This window comes from Vicugna pacos, chromosome 3, assembly GCF_048564905.1.
Source record: "Vicugna pacos chromosome 3, VicPac4, whole genome shotgun sequence".
Classification (NCBI taxonomy): Eukaryota; Metazoa; Chordata; class Mammalia; order Artiodactyla; family Camelidae; genus Vicugna; species Vicugna pacos.
Genome location: NC_132989.1, coordinates 65,527,119 through 65,547,099, shown reverse-complemented (window position 1 = coordinate 65,547,099; position 19,981 = coordinate 65,527,119). Strand labels below are relative to the sequence as shown.

Below are 19,981 nucleotides of genomic sequence, written 5' to 3'. Positions count from 1 at the left end.
CCACACTCAATACTGAAACCTCCCCCCATGACTCATTTCTGCCCCAAGGGTAACCATGTCCCACAATTACTGAGACTAGAACTATTTTTGCTGGGTAGGAAAAACCCCTACTTTTATCAACCAAGATGTGGCCTTCCCTCATGACTAACAAGGAAAATAACAAAAAAGTTTTATGTTGGTATATATTATATAGTTTAAAGTGTGGATTCTGTCCTACCCATGATGATTTCATCATGTAAGCAAAGTAAACCAAAGGTCTGGGCATTTTCTGAGAATTCATTTGTATGTTAAATGGTCTGCCTCTCAATACTTTGGTTTCTCTCTTGACTTTACTACAGTCTTATTCGTGTACATTCAACAGATCAATTATTTAACTGTTTACTAATAGCACTTATTTGAAGATCTAAGATATACACCTCTGTTTTTATAGACTTCTTTATTTTAAATCTAGTTGAATTGACATAAACTAGATACTACGAGGGAGTAGGTGTGGGAAGGGGTGATATTCAGAACTAATACTAACATTTATTCAATACTCTCAACAATATATACGAATTATATGAAATTTATTAAACACAGGAAGAATAGAATATATTTTTGGAGGCTGGCTGACATAACAGGCTTTTGAAATATTTTATTGAATTGATACAGCTATAAAATTAATGCATATGTAATTTTTAAAACCCCAACAGTATAGCACTGAATAAAGTAAAAGTTCTCCATTTTTGGTGTAAGAGTTAGATATAAAACAAGGGCCAAGGATGTCTTTGGTACAAATTTCTTGGAAATTAAAAAAAAAATAACATATTTTGTACTTTTATAAGATCATTTTGGTGTGATTATGCAGAATTAGCTCAGATTGGATGTCTACAGCAAAACCACACAGTTTTCATTGCTGTAGCTTTATAATACAATTGAATATGTACCAGGTCAAAGGCCCACTAATTGCTCTTTTTTAAAAACCCTCGGGATTTTAGTGATGACTCTAACTTGTTATTATTCACTTAAGAATCATTTGGTCAGTAATTGAATTAAATTCTGACTTTAGCAGCTAAGAGAAATTGACAACATCTAAAGGCATGATCTTTCAGTGTAAGTCTATTAAATACCTTATGTGTTTTGCTTCTGTAAGGATCAGCAGAAACTATCTTGATCTCTAATGCTTAACGTTTGTCCTCATTGCAAATGAGAATTTGTGAACACAGTTGGTAGTTCGTTCCATTTTTACCCTGTTTTTCCCCGGGGAAGGTCTGAAAGCTATGAGCATGTCATCCTGCTCCATCAGCACCTCATGAAGGTGTTACTGGAACATAAGTCAACAACAGCTCTCTTAACAGGGATCATATGGTATGAGCTGTGGTCAGGGAAAAGAGGAGCCAAGCAGATGTGAAAAAGAGGAAGAACTTTTACATTACAAACTGGGAGGTGGGCTATTACAAATGGATTCTGTTTTACCCGCAGGCTGCTTTCTGTAATTTCAGAAGCTTTATTCAAATGCATCCAGACATGCAGTTTCTAGGGGCAACACAAACTTATCATCCGTTTCCCTTCCTCTTCTCCTTGACCTGATGTTCTTTCAGGTTGGCATGAGCAGGTACCCACTCAAAATACTCTGCTTGTGGGATTTTATTTTAAAGATAAGTGGCAAAATGAGGTATCTTTAAGCTCTTTCATGTTACAAGGAATAGGGAGACTTGCGATGAGGGTTAAATATATGGATGCCCACTGAAATAAGTGACAGAAAAAAAAAGTTTCACACTGGTGTATATGACATATTTTTAAATGTGAGTTATCTGTCCTACCTATGAATATTTTGCTACATAAGCAAAGCAAATAAACCAAAGTGTGCTTTTTCTGAGAATTCATTTGTATATTAAATGATCTGCCTCTCAATACTTTGATTTCTTTCTTGACTTTACCCTGGTTTTATGCAGTTATATTCAACTAATAAATTATTTTAATGTTGGGTAATAGCAGCTATCCATTTGGGTCTCAAGGAACTAGAACCGGATCTCAAATGGCATCAGAATATAATGCTTCCTACTCTCATATGTCTTCCTGGTAGGTCTCAAGTTATCTCTGCTTTCACATCTTCTGAGACTACTTCACCACTTCTGACCAGAGCTCTTTACTCTTATCCTCTTTGCTTCTGAGCATCTCCTTACTGCCTTCTTTCTCTGTCTCCCTCATCCCATGCCACTGTACTCTGCCAAATCTCTGCATATCTGGCATTCAGATTCATCCAGAGTGAGAATCTGATTAGTTCAGCCTGTCACCACCCTTACTAAAAAGCTTTTGTAGTAGCCCTGCCTTTGTATCATGCATCAGTCCCTGGCCCAGTTAACTGTGACCAGGGCAGGGTCACCTGGCAAAAAGCATGAGTCTCCAGCCCAGGGAATCCCCCTGCAGCTGCTTTTCTTAGAAAGACGTCATGCATATGGCAGGCCTTCACAGTGGAAGGGCCTGATGAGTATGGGAAAGTTTGAGATTTTTATTCACGCTCACTAAAGAGGTCAACACTTGTCCTGCCACAAATACAGGTCTTGACATTGGTCATTGAAGTGACAGAGCACCACAAAATGCAGCTCAAAGTAGCATATGCTGGCAGCGAAGATTTCTTGGCCTTCATCACTCAAATACATCAGTGAGTGACTCTAGCCAGGAGGGCGTAGCTGTTGGTGAGGATGGTACGTGACCTATATTTCCCAAGTCACACCAGCCTGGGGATGGGACATCAACATCAACATCCAAATAGTATTTGTCAAAGTCCATCATTTGGTGCTCAGAAGGAACTGCTTTTTTCACCAACAGAGCTTGCATTTCCCAGAGGGTTTTTCCCATATGCTCAGAGAACTAAGCCTCTCAACTGCCAAGGCATGTCTGAATTCTATCCCTCTTTTGTCTCGACTCCTCGTGATCGAAGACCCTGGCTGCAGCTGATGCCAAGAGTAACAGCTGTGCCTCCCGCCAAAAACACCCTTGCAGCTGCTGCTACTGCTGCCCCTGCCTTCCAGGCTGAAACTGCTCCTGCCTGCAGAAAAGGATGTCACTAGATGTGCACCCAGTGTGATTATGCCCAACCTCAGGGATGTGACATCCAACCACAGCTGCAGCCAACTCTGCTTCCACTCATGTTGCTGCTTTCATTGTCCATAATGTCACCACCATCAGTGCCGCTCCTATTGCCTGTAAGCCTGATGCCTTGCACTCTTAATGCCCCAGAGGGATCTAAGGGGAAAAAGAACTTTTTAACATTCATTTGCTCTTTCATTAAAATTTTATCATCCAAAAACTTGGTCATGAGTCCACAGGAGCTGGGCCAGGCATACTCTAGGTGATAAATTGTGTTCAGAATCATCCCTCCGTTCCAGTATCAGCTCGCTGGCTCCTCTGTATCTCATTTCTTTGGAATGAGCTCTTTCCCACAAACTTCTTAGTGCCTCATGTATCTAGGAATAAGATAGTCCTCAGGCATCCCCCAAGCTGCAGCGTAATTAGCCACTTGAGAGTAATTAGCTATACCTTGTTATATGATTAAGTAATTTAGACGTCACCCAGACTAAAAGATAGTCTATAAATATGTGTTTAAAGTGATTTAAGGATATTCTAATATAAATGAGGATGTGAAGAAGAATTAGAATCTTACCAGCTGTATTCTCCCAGTCTAAATAGAGAGAAGGGAGGTGGCCTTCCTGGATTATAGAAATGGGCAGACCAAGATGCAGGCAATTTTTACATTTATTCAACGTCATCTAGAGGAAGAAGACACTGAATGTGGCAGACAAAAATATCCCAGTCATTACTACTATGTACTCTATTTTGGCATAAAAAATTTTTTTTGGTGGGGGAAGGTAATTATTTGTTCATTCTTGGAGGAGGTGCTGGGAATTGAACCCAGGACCTCATGCATACTAAGTATGCACTCTACCACTTGAATTATACCCTTCCCCAATTTTTTGCCATGAAAAATTTCTTCTTCTTTTCCCCAATAGCCAGAATAAAACATTTCCTCAAGATTATTCAAGTATTTGCTCTATTTCTGTGTTCACCAAAACATTCTTGTGGGCTATTAAGTATGTTCACATTGAGCATTAATAAATGTGAGTTGATGTGAGTCACCTAAATGGGCATGTTATTTAGATACTTGAATATACAAAAAGAGAAGATTGACCTACAGATATAAATTGATGAGTTTTGACACAGATGAAGGCAGGAGAGTACATGAAATCACACGCACACACGCGCGCACACACACACACACATGGAATTTATAAAAGAAAAAATATTGAAAAGAAAGGATGAATGTGGCAAACAAGATCAAGGAAGAGTGACCCAGGAAGGTAGAAGAAAGACTAGAAGAATGGGGTGTTGTGAAAAGTCATTTAAGAGACCATTTCAACACAGAAAGAGTGATCAGTGCTGTACAATGCTCCTGAGTAATAAAAATAAAATATGATTTTCAGAAAGTTAAATTATGACTTTCATAAAAATGTAAAATTCACACAAGTCAAAGAATTTGTTCATCTCATTAACTGAGGAGAAAATCAATATGATATTAAGACTGTTTCAGAGGAGAAATTGAAGACTAGAGATTTAAATAATCAAGATGTATGAAAATTAACTTCCTAATAAATAAAAAGCTGATTAGCATCCTACAGGGTAATAATCTGTAATGTTTGGGGGTTTGTTTTCTACCTGATGAAAATCAATTGCATCTATTCTCAACCAATTTAATTCATTGCAGTAGCAGAAATCATTTGTGTTTCTCATAGTCAAAAATGACTTGCATTATTATCCGGTTTTTCTACAAGTTAATCTCCACCCCTACTGAGTTGTCAAACAGTCTCACCAATAAAACCTTAGCCAAAGTGCATACCCCTGTAGAATTATATGTTATATAATACATATAATATGTAATACCAGATGAGCTTGACAATGCCTGGCACTTAACTGAAAACACACCCAGTCATCTCTTCTGTCTATTTGTAAATTTTGGATAATTTTTCTTAATAGTGATCATGTAATAGGAGAACTTGCAGTGTACATTGCATGTGGCAGAATGCAGGTCACTAGTGACCTTAGCAAGAATACCTGTAGTTGAATAGTGGGTGGGAGTGGAAGGCTTACTGGATAAGTTAAAGAATAAATGAGAGGTAGGAGAACAGACACACGAGTGCAGGTGATTCTTACAAGACTGTGGAGAGAATACAGAGCAGTAGTTGGAAAGCATGGAGGATCAAGTTGGGTTTTTTTTTTCTTTTTAAATTTTGGAATGATCATACATATATGTCTTGCCTGTCCCCAGCTACTTGAACTTTTTAAATTTCTTCTCATCTTTCATTTCTAAGTCTTCAGATGCTCTGAAAAGTTCTGTGTTCCTTACACAAATTCCATAGCAGCTGGGGTGAAGAAATCGATGCAGCATGAGCTTACATCACTCCAACTGGTCCTCATGCCACAAATACCTCAAGAAAATTGACTGCAGGACCCTGACACCCTAGGCACCGCTAATCAGACCAAGAGTGAGTTTCAGACTCAAGAAGAGACACTCTATAGGTTGGCCAATAATCAGTGAGGCAGCTAACATAAGAGCCCTCCCTAGAAAGTTAATACCAACTACCAGAACCATCTCTTGGAAAAACTGAAAAAGAGATATATAGAGTAAATAAAAATTAGAATTGAGAGAAGGAGCTGAAAGACGCAAAGCAAGGAGAAAAGAAGCAACCACAAGAAAGTAGTAGTCTAAAAGTAGAAAGAAGAGTTTGAGGGGTGGGGGAAGTAGTGGCAAAGGCAGCGGTGACAAAGAAAGAGATAAGGTGCGTTGCGTGCAGGTGTAGCAAAATTGCTAAGATGGGTAACAACAGCCAAGAGCCATGAGCTTCTGAGGAGAACTCTACCAGAGTGTCTCTTGTTTGAGCCTCCAGAGATGCTCTTGCAAGTCCTGATGTTAAAGGTGCCAGAATACACTAGTTTTTAACAGGAAAATATACAACCGCTTTTGACTGACCACCTTTTCTGAACTGAGATTTATCACTGTATAACCTGACAATGAAAACATGATCATGAATCTGAATATATGAAAGGAGAACTATGCAGGGAAATCCACCCTCATGTTTAGTGTTGGATGCAGAATTCGCTTTCTGTATCATATTGAGTAAGTGTACACTATATTTACTGACTATATCCTACTTTAAAGTTTTAGAAAGTTACTCAAACTAAACTCTTTACTGGGAATTACGGGCACTCTTGATTCATAAACATCTTTGTCTCCCTAAATTCGTGTTCTTGTATATGATACTTTAAATGGGAAATTAGACATCACTTAGTTTCTTTAAAAATAATAATTTTTCTGAAACTATAGAGAATGTGTCTTTTGTGAAAAAAAAAAGTATTTATGCCATCTTTTTATTTCCCCCAGGGCTATTCAACACTGTGATAGTCCTTTATCAGCAGTGTTTATACTGCATGATTTTGTTTATTTAGATGCTTGTAAAGTGTAAAATTACGGGTTTGGTGGTTTGCAGCTAGAATTTCCCCATTTCCATTCTTGCTTTTACTTGAATTTTGAAGGGTTTTTATTCTGTTTTGTTTTGTCTTTTGGATATATTTGTTTTCTTCAGTAAAGCAGATTAAAAAGTATGTAAATTCCCCAAAGAACTCTCCAGAGATTGATAACTGGGGAGAATTCCTCTCCATCTGAGAGGTGCACAGTATCAAGTCAAGTTATAAAAGGAGCAGAGCTTGGGTCAGGCTGGGGATTGGACTTGTAATGTCTACAGCTTTTCCGCACAAGGATAGTTCATCCGCTGGCCCTTCACCTCTCCCAGAAGAGATCCTATTCTCTTTTTAACTTGGGAAGCAACTTAAGAAGGCTGATTGACTCAAAGTTGGGGGGAAAATTAGTTTTAGTTCATTTATTCCTTTCATGAGCCAAATATAAGCCTACTTTGAAAGAATAATCTGGAGCTGAGTGGTTCACTTCTCTTCTTGTAAATGGGTGTGTTGCTACGTACTCTTGGACAGGTGAATGCCAGCCTCTGTCAGCTTCCCAGATTGCTCTCAACTCACCCTGACCTGATGACTTCTGTACTCTTAAATCTCATGGACTCTTGGGAGCCAGTCAACTTGCCCTCCAGAAGTCTGTGTGCAGTTATAACTATTGAACCTAACTCAATCATGCACAGCTATATAATGTCAATTATATTAGTTTTTGGTTTTGTTCACTTTGTTTTGGAGGACTGGGAAGGTCTGGTTTTTGTTTGTTTCTTTTTTGTGGGGAAGTTGCAATTAACAGAAAATCAATTTGAACTAAGCTAGACAACCAAAATAGGAAAGAGGGGGTTATTGTTCATGGAAACTAATGAAAAAACAGGAAAGATACAAATGCATCTGGGTTTTGAGTCAACAGGAATCTTGACCTGGATTTTGCAAGGTCTCTCTCATTCTCATTCTCTCTCTCTCTCTCTCTCTCTCTCCCCACCCCCCCTCACCCTTTCCCTCTCCATGACTCACCTCAGCTCTTCTCAGGGAGTCACCTTCCTTCTCTTTCACTGAAGTCTTACGTTCTCCATGGGTCAGGAAACCACTGATGGCTTTTCATTTCCCATTTTGTGCCTCCTGTGTAGCAGAGAGGGACTGAGACTCTTCTTGGTGGTTAAAATTGCTCAGGGAAGAGCTTTGAATGACTCAGCTGGGGAGGTGCCCACCCCTGGATTAATCAAAAGACTAATCAACAGTACTGCCTTGTAAGAATTTGGTGATTTTCATGGGAACCACTGGTTGGATTGGGGAGGAGAGGGAGGAAGAGGAACAAGTCCCCCAAAAGAGGGGGAGCAAGGGTGCTTGATATCCACAGACAGGAAATAATGTATACCCATTAGAGAAATGTGGCGTAGCTGTGTGGATACAAGGATATTCCTCATCTGTATGTGAGTGAGTGAGCTGACATATGCTTATTGGTCACTGCCCCACATCCACTCCCAAGATTAGATTTTTCCCCTTTTAAGCATATGGAAAAACTAGGCTTATTTGTATATACTTAATGGTAATTAAGTTTTTTTGGTATTGTGAGATGTTATCCGATTAAATTCAGCGTTTTACTTCATGAATTTGTTGGTTAATTGGTTGATCCTGAACCCCCAAAGAAGTCTGAAGTGACTTAGAGGAAACACATTCAGACTCTTTCTATTGTGTGTGATATGCCCGAAAGTAAAACAAGTTTTCCACATAGCCAGTGCTGAAAATACTGTGATTTCAATCACAGAATCAAAGCTTCATCCTGAAACCCACTCTGCAGAAGTCTCATAAAACTGCCATTGGAGTTCCTTTTTATTTTTTCTGACTTTAAAGGTTATGTAAGCACTGTGCAGTCCGTGGCTCTTCCAAATATTGGACAAAGGAAAACTTCAGAAATCTCCCAGGAATTTTCTCTGGTTGTAAATTAATAGAAAGGATGGAATTTTTGACAGTCAATGGATAAATTTAACAAATGATTACTCATTAAAAACATACAAAAAGAAACCAAAGCCACCCTGGCTTTGAAAATTGGCCTTACTAGCAAGATTTTCTTCCCCTTCCCCTTTTGGTCTTGTTTAAATGGCTTTAAGGCAAAATGCTCTATTGAAAATTGAATGAAGCAGTTGTCTCTGCACATGCTTCTTACTTTCCTTTCCCCAGCATCCATCTCATCCATCTTTGAATGGATACTTGCAGAGAGGCTCTGTCTTGATGGGCAGAGGAACACTGCCTACCAGGGGGCAATTTGGTGCTACTTCAGCCATGTAGTCCACAGACACTTAATGAAACCTACTAGGTACCAGGTATGGTACCAAGTGCTGAGCTACAGTGCTAAACAGTCAGGACAAGGACCAGTCTTCATAAAGCTCATAAAATTCTCCAGCTTCTCTTCTTCCTCCTGCTGTCAAAATTCTGTCCTTGAACTTCTCTTTTTACTTGATTTCCTTTGATCATCACACACAATGTTCCTTGTGTGTAACTTCCAAATCTATAGTTTTGTTTATTAAGTGGAGTCCCATAGATCTAATGGCACATAAAATGTGTCTGCGTTTCTGGTTACTGCTTCAGACTCAGTATGTCTTAAAAAAATGAATCACCACCATCTGCCTTCAGTGTCCTTCTTGCTCCTCATCCCCCACTTTTGATAATTACAGTCCCGCTATCACCACCCCATCGCTCAGACTTAAAATCCCAAACATTATTGCAATGGCTTAAACAGGTCCTTTTGCTTCCAATGTTTCTTCTCTGTTTGATCCATATGAAATATTGGTGTCAGAGGAAAATTCATGAAGAAAAACCAATCATTATTAACTGAGATCACCTATAGGAAAGAACTCAGTAAATTATTAAGTGTCTCATGTTAGTTTCTTTCCATGTTAGATATTACTTCTCCAGCTGAGGAGTTTCCAATGACTACCTACACTTCTCAGCTCTGGGACTGAACATTTGAGGACCTGTCAAATCTACCCCTTGTCTATTTTTCCCATTTATTTGCCTTCAAACTTTCTATGCATTGGACAACTGGAATTATGCACTATTTCCTTTACAGCCACATCAAAAAGTCTCCTCACTCATGCTTTTCCTTTATCCTGGAACACACATCTTCCAATCCATCCCTTCATCTCTCTCTTCTTGCCAACAACAATTGAACTCTGCTGGGAGGAGAGTTTCTAACATGGGAATCATAGAATTCCACATGGCACGGGATAACCGTGGCTTCATGGGTCAGTTAACATAAAACTTTGTTTGAAAATGCCAGTCATGAAAATCTATGAAGAATTTTGGGAGGGAGAGAGGACAAAACGTTCTATGGGACTTAAGCAAAAGGCAGCATATGCTAGTTTTAGAAGTGGGAATAGAGGGACTGTTCCTAGAGCCCGGTTGTTTGGACAGTCTGGAGTTTTGATACCAAGAGTTAGGGGAAGATGAGATAGGAAATACAGTCATTTGCAAGGAGGGAGGGAGAGGAACAGCTGCAGGGACTGAGGACATGTGACAGCTGCCATGGAAAATTCTCAAGCTTCAAGTCCTTCAAGGTCTCTCCCAGTATACTTACCTCTCCCCTGTGGATTTGCCGTGGATCAGAGAGCTAATAAGATCTCTGAATCACATGAACTGGCTACAGATTTTTCAATAAAGAAAAAGATGAATAAGTTTAAATTCTGCCAGTCTTTATGTGTGGTTCATTTAACTTGCACAGACAAAGGACAACTGCAATCTGGAAATTTCCCAAGGATTTATTGTTTGTGCTTGTCAGCACACCTGAGTAAAATCAAACTCCTAAGAATTATCCAGTCTAACTTTATAGGTGGCTTCAGGGAGAAATAAATATCTCAATGCTTAGGGGCAAGTCAAGTGTAAAATATGCTTTGTGAAAAGGCCTGATGAATTTTGACATGACATGCTTTATTCTAACAATGGATGATCTGATAGTAAAGGGCCCTTAGGCTTTTGGGGCTCATTGGTGTCAGTTTGGGGAGCAAGGGTAAAAGATTTTATCTTCAAGCTTTGCTGTTATAATTTACTTTGTGGGTCTTTTTAGAAATGTTCATAATTCTCATTCCATAAAAACAACAAAAAGTGGATCTGCCATGCCATTTTTATATGCAAGATCCAAGATTATCATCAAGGCATAAACTTATTTTGTGATATTAGTCTGTGTGAACTCAATTTGGAAAATAAATATAAAAGTTAGAAGCTGATTTCTTGGTTATTCATATCAACCTCCCATTTGTATTTTGCAACAGAGTTCTTAAATTTGATATTTCTTACACTGAACTCCTGATCTCCCTCCATCAACCTGCTCTACCTGAAGATGTACATGTCCATCTCAGTAATGGCAGTGGCATCCTTCCAGTTGCTCAGGCCATGACCTTGGAGTCACTCCTGAGTCCTCTCTTGTATCTGAACATTCAAATGATCAGCATGTCCTATTGATTCTATAAAATAGACCCAGAATCCCATCAATCACTTCTCATTTTCTTCATCACCACCCTCCTGGTCCAGCAACCAGCATCTATGACTTACTTATTATAGTAGCCTTACTCTTACTCCATACAGTGTACTCTCAAAAGAGTAGGCCAACTGATCCTTTAAAAACCTCATGTTCCTCTCCTTAAAACTTTTCAGTATTCTCCCATTTCTCCCAAAGGAAAAGTCCTTCAAAGTCTTTCAAAGCTGCCAGGCCCCCTTACCTCACCATCTCATTTACCTCTCTGACCTCACCACCTGGGACTCTCTCCTCTGCTGGACTTCAGCCACATTGCTCTCCTTGCTCTTCTTCTGTTCTGAAGGTGCTAGTGGTAGTCTCTGTGACTCTTTTCTTCAACCTGAGTTTTCTGTTTCTGACCCCATAGGAACTGCATCCCTAGCATAAGAACCACCAGCCTTGAAGCTAGCAGTGGACAGTCATCAGGAGAAAACAGGTCCTACCATTCTCCTTTAGATTCTTCTTTTGAACTCATTTGTTTCTTCTAAGTATGAAGAACAACTAAATCATTCATGATGGAAAGAAAAGAAAAGGAAAGTGGGCGACCCAGTGGTACTGTAACATTATGAAAATGGAGCCTTAAGCCACTGATGAGATTGCTTACAAAAGTACTTCATATCATTTTATATTCTTACCTTTCATTAAAGCTAGAAATTTCATATGAACCTTTCTATACCATGTAGAAGAGAGACACATGTATATATACGTGTGTAAAGACTATGGTTCCTAAGTACCCAACGAAAGCTGCCAGAATAGCTTCTCTTCCAGTTTCCATTCTGGAAAATGCCAGTCAGCTTTGGCAGATAGAAATATTTCATCACTGAAACCTCTAGCCTAGGCGAACAACCAAATAAGATTACCAATTTTAAAGTCTTAGACACTGACCAACGAATAAAAGAAATCAAACAGCCGAAAAAATGTGTGTTCTGTGAGGTCCAGATTAAGAAGAATTGATGAAATTCACCAAAGCAGGCCTTGCTGTTTTAAGTATGTATTATACATTTTCTTAATAAAACAAGACTGTCCACATGATTCATCTCTACTGGCTTTTGAGCAGATATTCAGGATAAAGATTAGGTTTCCAGAACTGACTACAAATATGTTCATTCTTTGGCAACCCAGGAAAGGAAACCTAATGATGCAAAAATAGTCATAGAGCAGCCAGGAAAGAAAGAGACCAGAAGAGCTGACTAGACGGCAAAAGCTACACTCAAAGAGCTTGAAGTCAGTATCAAACACCTCCTCAAACTATGCTTGATGATTTCGAGGGGTGTGGGCAATAGAGGAGTGTCTGACATTGAGGCTCACTTGTTTTTCAGATGTACTGTGATGTCTCCTTGACCTCATCAATAAAACTACACATTATCTGCACACTATCTGTCTTTTCTGGCCAATTACTAGGTTATTTTAAACTGATCAAATTTTGTCCAGAAATTGGCATTCTTTTCCTATGATTTCCGTATTTCCCATACGCGCAGGGTTTTTTGAAATTCCTAGCAAGAATTCTAGATATCACAGTGTTAATTTTACTTCTTGTTAAAAATCTTATGCTCTCACCACTCATTCTAAACCCCCTGCGCTTACCTTTTTTTTAAGTTTTATTGAGTTTTCAGTTTTAATTGACAAATAAAAGTATAAGATATTGTAAAGGTAACAATATTTACCTTTCTTGATTTCTCAATAGAAACATTTTAATTTATTTTTTGGTTATTCTTTTGTTTCTTCCTATATCTCTATATTATCAGCTTACATGTTAGCTTTTGATTGGTTAATTTTAGTCATAATCTATTATTAGCTTCCTGCTGTGATGCGTGATGATTTCATCCACTTTCACAATTATATTGCTAAATTTTATTTTTCTTTTAGTTGCCTTTGTTGTTTATTTTTTGTTTCCATCAACTATAAACAGTATTCTCGACTCTGCTTCACTACTAGTCTTCTCCATATTTGGCCATGTGTACTTAAACATTTATATTGTCAAATTTAATAACGTTTTATTTTTGTTCTGTGTCAAGAAATATTTCTTTATATGTAGTTTGTTATGGATGAGCTAACACCTATTGACTTTCTGTGTGTTAAGCACTGTTACAAGTGCTTCATGTAAATTTACTCATTTAAGCTTCACTAGACTATAAAATAGATAACTATTATTATCTCTACCTCACAAAAAGGAACTTGAGAAATATAGAAATCAAGTAAATTTCTAGATTCATATAGCCAATTAGAATTTTAGAAATGGTGCTTTTAACAATGGTACAATGCTATCTCTTTATGTTGTCTATTAAAGTGGAAAGTCATTAACCACAATCTGCATTCTAATAAGAATGCAAATAGAATCCATGGCAATGCTAAGTGGTTTGCTATGATTATACTTAGTTTCTTAACTGGTTTGTTTCCTTGGAATTCCTAAGTGCTTTTTTTCCCTTACTTTGCTTGCTTTTCTGTCTCCTGTGTTGTTTTAGTATCTCAAGAGCAGTATTAGATCTCTTTTTCCCTTTGATACCTTTTCTCAAACCTTCCATTATCCTGCTCCAAGTTGTTCTGATTTCTCCCTAGGATGGATCACCACACAGTCCTCTCCTGGCCTGGATCATCTGTTGGCCTCATCTCACACTTTCTCTTTCTTGGTTTACTGTCTCATTTTGCTATAGCATATCCTCAAGTAACGTCCTAAGAAATAGTGGCAGAAGCTATCTTTCAGGATACCACAATTTTGAAGGTTTCTTAAATGTGTTCTTTGGACAGTTGGTTTGACTGCTTTCAGGATTCTAAGCTGAAAATAATTTCTACTCAGAGCTTTGAAGGCATTGCTCCATTACCTTCTAGCATTCACAGTGGTTGACTGGATAACCAATGCCAAGCTCACCCTTGTAATTTTGTTGGTGTGCTATTTCTTCTCCTTGGAAACTACTAGGATAATCTTTCTCCATGGTATTCTAAAATTCTATGGCAATTACAGTAGGCTCTAATACTTGAGGCATTAGGGCATCCTTGGACTTGTTTAGCCTGGAGACTTTTGTCTTCCATTCTAGAAAATCTGTTTCTGTTTCCTCCCTTCTATCTTCTTCTGTTATTTTTCTAAAATTTCTATGAGCAGGATGTGGAGCTTTTGAATAATTATATATGTGAATATATATCTTAAATATTTTCTCTCATATTTTCTGTCTTTTTAACTTTTTAATTTTTATTCTAGAAGGTTTACTCGACAACCTCTTCTAACCCTTCCACTTTTTTCTTTTCTATTTTTCTAGTTTCAGAACACATATTTTAAGTATCTAGAGCAATTTTGTTCTCCAATTTTTCTTTCTTAATTGCATCCTGTTTTTGTTTTATGGATGCAGTATCTTCTCTGATTTCTCTAATATTAATTAGAAGGTTTTTTTTTCCTGAATTCTGAATTAGCCCTATCTCCTCTAAGATCATGTTTTTCTAATTGTTCATTTTGATCTTTGTCTTTTTTGTTGCAGGGTTTTCCATGTTCCGTGTGCTTGTTTTTCATTTATACTTAAGCACAAGGCCACAAAAGAGTCAATCTTTGAGCTCTCTGGGGGGTGAGTGGGGCTTGTCAACTGGCCAGCTGCACTTTAGGGTGAGTGTTCAGGGAGCCAGCTCTCACACCAGGGGACTTGAAAATGATGGAACAGCAGCATTTGCTCCAGTGCCCTTCCTGGCTGTCATGGTTGTGTTTAGACTATTCATTCAAAACCATGAGAAAAGATCTTCTCCTTTTTACATTTGTTTGTTAAAGGGGTGCATGCCTGGCTTGCAGGAGCACTATGTGCAGGGGAAGGGAAGGCAGTGGCAGGGTAGTCTCTATTTAATACCTCAGTTAACCCCCTATTCTGTGCCCCTTGCTTCACTCCTACTCTCCACGGTCCCTGTGACTCTTAGAGCCACATCTCCCCAGTGCTGTGTGGAGCTGATGCATTTCCGTCTTCCCGCAGCTCTCCCCTCCCCTCTCAGGCTTTGGCTTCATCTTGTCCACGTCAGCAAAACCCAGTCATCCTTGTACTTCCAGGAACTGTTGAGCTCTCCATTCTGATCATGGCTCCCATCCCATTCTCTTAACTGTTGGGAGTTTATATTTTTAATGTTCAGACCCTGCAATCTTCACTAACAGAACATGCTAAATGTTGTGGTTTGGCTATTAGACATTTTTGGTCAACCCTTTTTTCTTACAGTGTACCTCTCTTTAGCTTTCCAGGACTGCAGATATTCCTTTCCAGTTTTGCTCGTTCTTCTATCACAGTTTAATTAGATCAGACATTCTGGGGTGAAGCTTAGTTACGCGTGTCTTTTTGGACGCTCTGTGAGTGATTATCACATGCAGCTGGGGCTGGAATGACTGCTCTCGCTGTAAGCACATTAAGTAAGAAGAGGCACGTTGTAGTCCATCTCAGAGCTGCTATCTGTCTCTCGGTGACCTATTTCAGACTCCCTGCTTTGGTAGACATTTTTGAAGGACTTACTTGATAATATATTAAGTCATTAAGTAAAGTTTAGAGAGTGCCGTATCAAGCAACTGAAGTGTTATCGTCAAGGTCTGTTAGTTGTCACATACAAGTAACTGTGTGTGTAACAGTTGTAGGATCAGGATGTTCCTGAGACCGGCTTTTCCATGGTCTGATAGGACAGAAAAGCCTCCTGTGACGCACATTTACAAGAATGCAGATCGCTGGGCGCTCATGCAATGAAGTAAGGTGATGTCACTTCTAAACTTCCCATAAGGAAAAGTATGTATTCATATGTTAAGCAGATACCAGTTCGGTTAATTCTGCCGGTAAATTATCATTATGATAAGTGCCCCCCAAATACTATTGGAAATGTGCATTTTTAATGTGTAAGTTTATAAAACTTCTTCTTAAAGCATGAGTGTATTCTCTTGGCTAAAAACCTCTGCCTGTGCCCCACCTGTACATTAAAGCTGTCATTCCCTGCAGGATAAATTTTCCCACTATGAAAGAATTTTGAAATTCTAGTATGCATCACCTGATGAGTTTATTAAAAATACCAAATTCTGGGCCTCAAGCTCAGAAAATCTGATTCAGTGGATGTGGGTGAAGGCCTGGGAATCTGCATTGAATAAATTGTGGAGGTTATTCAAATTCAGGAGGTACTTGGACCTTCCTTCGAGAATCTCACTCTAAGGCATAGAGGAGAAAGCAGCAGATTAATTAACAAGCCAGTGTCTTCTGATAAACACTTTAAGAGGAAATAGAGCAGAGAAAATCAGTACGTAAAGGTCTCCAAAGTACCTGAGTCCCACTAGAGTTAAATAGATGGTAATTCTTCACATTATACATGTAAATGAACCAAAAAGATATGGAAGATGTTATGAGGGTAATTCTATTTCTTTAAGAAAAAGTCATTTATTCAGGTAAAGAACTTCTAATTATCACAATGCTAAGCTTTGAAATGACAATATTTTCATTCGCTTTGTGAAATACTAATTCAGTAGAATCATGTTTCTTCTGCATACTGGATTGACGTGTCTCTCCCAAACACAGAAGATCCCCAACCTCAACCTGCCCTTTTCAAATAAACAGGAGTTTTCATAGTTGTCTTTTCCCAAGAATATCTCTTATTCTCTGAACTTCTGTCTGTTTGTTCGCTGTGTCAGGACAAATTGCAGACTCAAAGACAAACGTGAACAGGTAAACATGTTGAAACTGGAAGACTTGATTTGCTGTCAACTATTTCACTCGGAGGGAAGATCACCAAGGGGAGCTGTATGGTTGAATATAAGGATTCAAATACTCAGTATTAACATTCAGGCTACATTATTCATTTTTGAAGAATGTGAGCTATTTTTCACTGTGTTACTGTAAATGTAGGCAAGTAGAAACCTGCAAATTCAAACCGTGAGGGAAGTAAATGTGACAGAAGTCTTTGTTAGATACTTAAGAAGGTTGGCCCATCTTCCTCTAATGTATATCTGCCAGACAAGCAGTTATGATTGCTTTACGGATACTAAATTCTGCAGGAAGGTTACTCATTCTGATTGAAAAGCCTAGTGCAATTGCACCCAAAATAACCATGGCCAGATGCCGTGTGAAATTTCCCCCAAACATGACTGTCTTGCCCACTTCCACAATTCCAGACAAGGGTTGCTTCAAATCTATTCACCACTCACTCTATCCCTCTACTGGTTAAAGCAAAAGCCCTTGGCTTCCTTTCCCCTAAATTGTCCCTGCTAGCCTGCTTTTCTCACCTGGCTGTGAATTTGTGGCCAATATTTAATGCCTGACCTGTGGGCTGATTTAGCAAACCTCAGATCTGCTCACTTTGCAGTTTTAAAGATACTTTGATCCCAAATGATTAGCTTCTTTTTGTACATAGAAATGTCCTCAATCACTAGGCTAGCCACACAGGAGGGAGGAGGAAATAGAGGAGGTAAAGGGAAAAGGAAGGAGTCCCTGGAAGATGTCTGCTGTGAGCCAGCACTGTTTCTGCCCGTGAACCCTTCACCCTCCTCCTTCAATGGAGCTTGGACACGGGCACAGGTCTTTTCATTCCATTATTTATCTTGTGATTCAGATTTCATTTTTTAAAAAATAGGATCAGTTCACCTATAATATAATAATAGTAATATAATAATATATAATACAGTGTGACCAAAAATAAAACTAAAATCAAGTGAAGAAAACTTGGCTAGTTCACTTATATTTTATGGGGTGATGAGAATATAGTAAGCCTTAAGCCAAGTGAATATCAGTGAATCAACCATCTTCATCCATTATACATGTGTGTGCTGATGGCCCATTCTACCCGGCACTGAGTTGAACTAAAGGTCCTACTGTGCTCTCTTTGGCAGCACATATTACTAAAATTGGAATGATGCAAAGAAGATTAGCATGACCACTGTGCAAGGATAATGTGCAAATTTTTGAAACATTCCATATTTAAAAAAAGAGAGGTCCCACTGATTATTATATTCATCTCACCGAAACTTAGAAAAAATGTCATCTTAGTTTCTACCCACCATTTGAGTTTATTTTAATTAAAAAAGCTTTTCACTTCTTGCCTTTTATTATTTGCTATATAATATTTTCTATGTTTTCAGAATCTTCTGTGTTGGTTCAAATGTCATCAGCCCTCAAACTGTGGTTGATGTACATGCTGGGATGGTCCTGCCATCCAGGGGCTTCAAGTCTGGTTGGTGAGATAGACTAATCAAAAAATGATGATCTAACCTAGTAACCATGTTTGTGATCCTGAGTTGAATTTTTTACCTCATAAGTAATGACAACAACAATTTCCTCATTTTTTCCTGGATACTAATGGCCAGCATTAGAGAGATGCAATGTAAGTACAGTAACACAAAATACACATCATCAAAATATTTCCATTCGATTTTGGTTTTTTCTTTTAATTATAACAGAACATGATTTTACCTTTTCTTATTTTACAATACTTTAAATTACAGTACAGCTAATGAAAGAAAAAATCATAGGGCCCTTGCTGGCCCTATGATTGAGTTTTCTGCATCCAGGAGTAGAAACAGGCTGCCCCACACAGACAGCTAAAAGCACCACAGCAGGGGAGGCTGAGAAGAGGAACTGATGAGGCAATTAGGCCTCGGAGAGTGAACCAAGTGGTGTCAGATAAATGATTTAATTCTAGCCTTTTTCATTAATATTAAAAAACTCGAGGATGGGGGAGTTTGGGCTGTCTCCTTCTAGTATCCATAAATCATGTGTGTAGCATTAAAAATTTCTGTTGCCTGTTTAGGCTTTAAAAAGGTAGCTCAGGAATTAGATTAGCAATAAAACATTTGGGAGTAATACTTAGGATTTTGACTCCTAATGGAATGTTTTTACACTACCATCTACAATAGCCTGATCTTCAGCAAGAGATAGTTTGTTGAAAGGGAATTTCTTATAGGACATAAAGGCAAATAATGATCTATTCTGGGATGCCCAATGGAATCCTTTAGCTTCAGTCTTCGAGATGCAAGAGTGAGCAGCTGTCACAAAGAGTAAGTTCTAAGCAGAAACAAGGGCATGAACACAGGGACGAGGCGAAGGTGAAGGAATAAGGATTGTCTCTCTCTTCTCCCCTGTCCTGCCCCAAGCCAAAATGTTCCCACGACTCATTTCAGAATCAGTTATGAAGTCAGAGGCAGGACTTGTAAAATGGCTGGATATTCACTAAAGTGCTGCCCTTCATAACCATCCAGAGCGATTGCAACCCTTGATCTCTGGATTCACAGGGTTTAGAAACAGTTGTACATGAAGAGAGACGCTAAGCTGATCAATTATTTTTCTAAGTCATTTTCTAACTGTTATATGATAAGCCTCATGACAAAACCTGGCACAATTAAAACACAACTTTAAAAATTGCTTTCAGATATTATTATAAGAACATCAATAAATAGTTGATAAAACTAATAATGTAATAGGGAGATCAGAAATTGAGTTATTATAATTAATAATAGAAATTACAGAAAACACGCCGTTCAGTGAAAGTAAGTGCTATTTAACACAGTCTTCTTTTCTGGAAATGATGGATGACAGTATCAGAACTTCAAGAAGCAGAGGTAATTCTGTGAAAAACCATCAGTGAGACGGGTAAATGAGGCTATCAATCATTTATTTCTAGGTATTCCCATTAACATTTACAATCTGATCAAAGTTTTGGCTCTCCAGCTGGTCCCCGTAAATTATATTTGCAACACCCCAAATTTGTATAGTGTTCAGTCTCAATTAAAAATAATTTGAAATCAAATTGGTAAGGGTGTGGTGGGTGAAGATTGAAATGCAAAGCAGTGTGGGCCAGAGGGTAAAGTTAAATTTGAACCAGGGTCACGGCAACTTGTTATAAATATGCTTCAAATGTAAAGTCTTTGCCTTTGTCAAATGATATGGGAAACTGAGGAAATTCTATGGCGATAATGGAAACAAAGAGATTCCCAAATTGCCTTTTATTTGAGGGATTCAGAAAATGCATGTAAAGATTTTTGGTTTTGTTTTGGCT

General features: G+C 38.4%; 1 protein-coding gene and 1 non-coding gene across 2 annotated transcripts in view; both read left to right on the top strand.

Moving 5' to 3' along the window:
- LOC102531415 (V-type proton ATPase subunit S1-like protein) overlaps nt 1-19,981 on the top strand; it is a 561,646-nt gene that overhangs the window by 439,057 nt on the left and 102,608 nt on the right. The window lies entirely within an intron of this gene.
- On the top strand, nt 17,804-17,911 carry LOC116280117 (U6 spliceosomal RNA). The gene has a single exon (XR_004189451.1). It is a non-coding gene; the product is annotated as a U6 spliceosomal RNA (small nuclear RNA).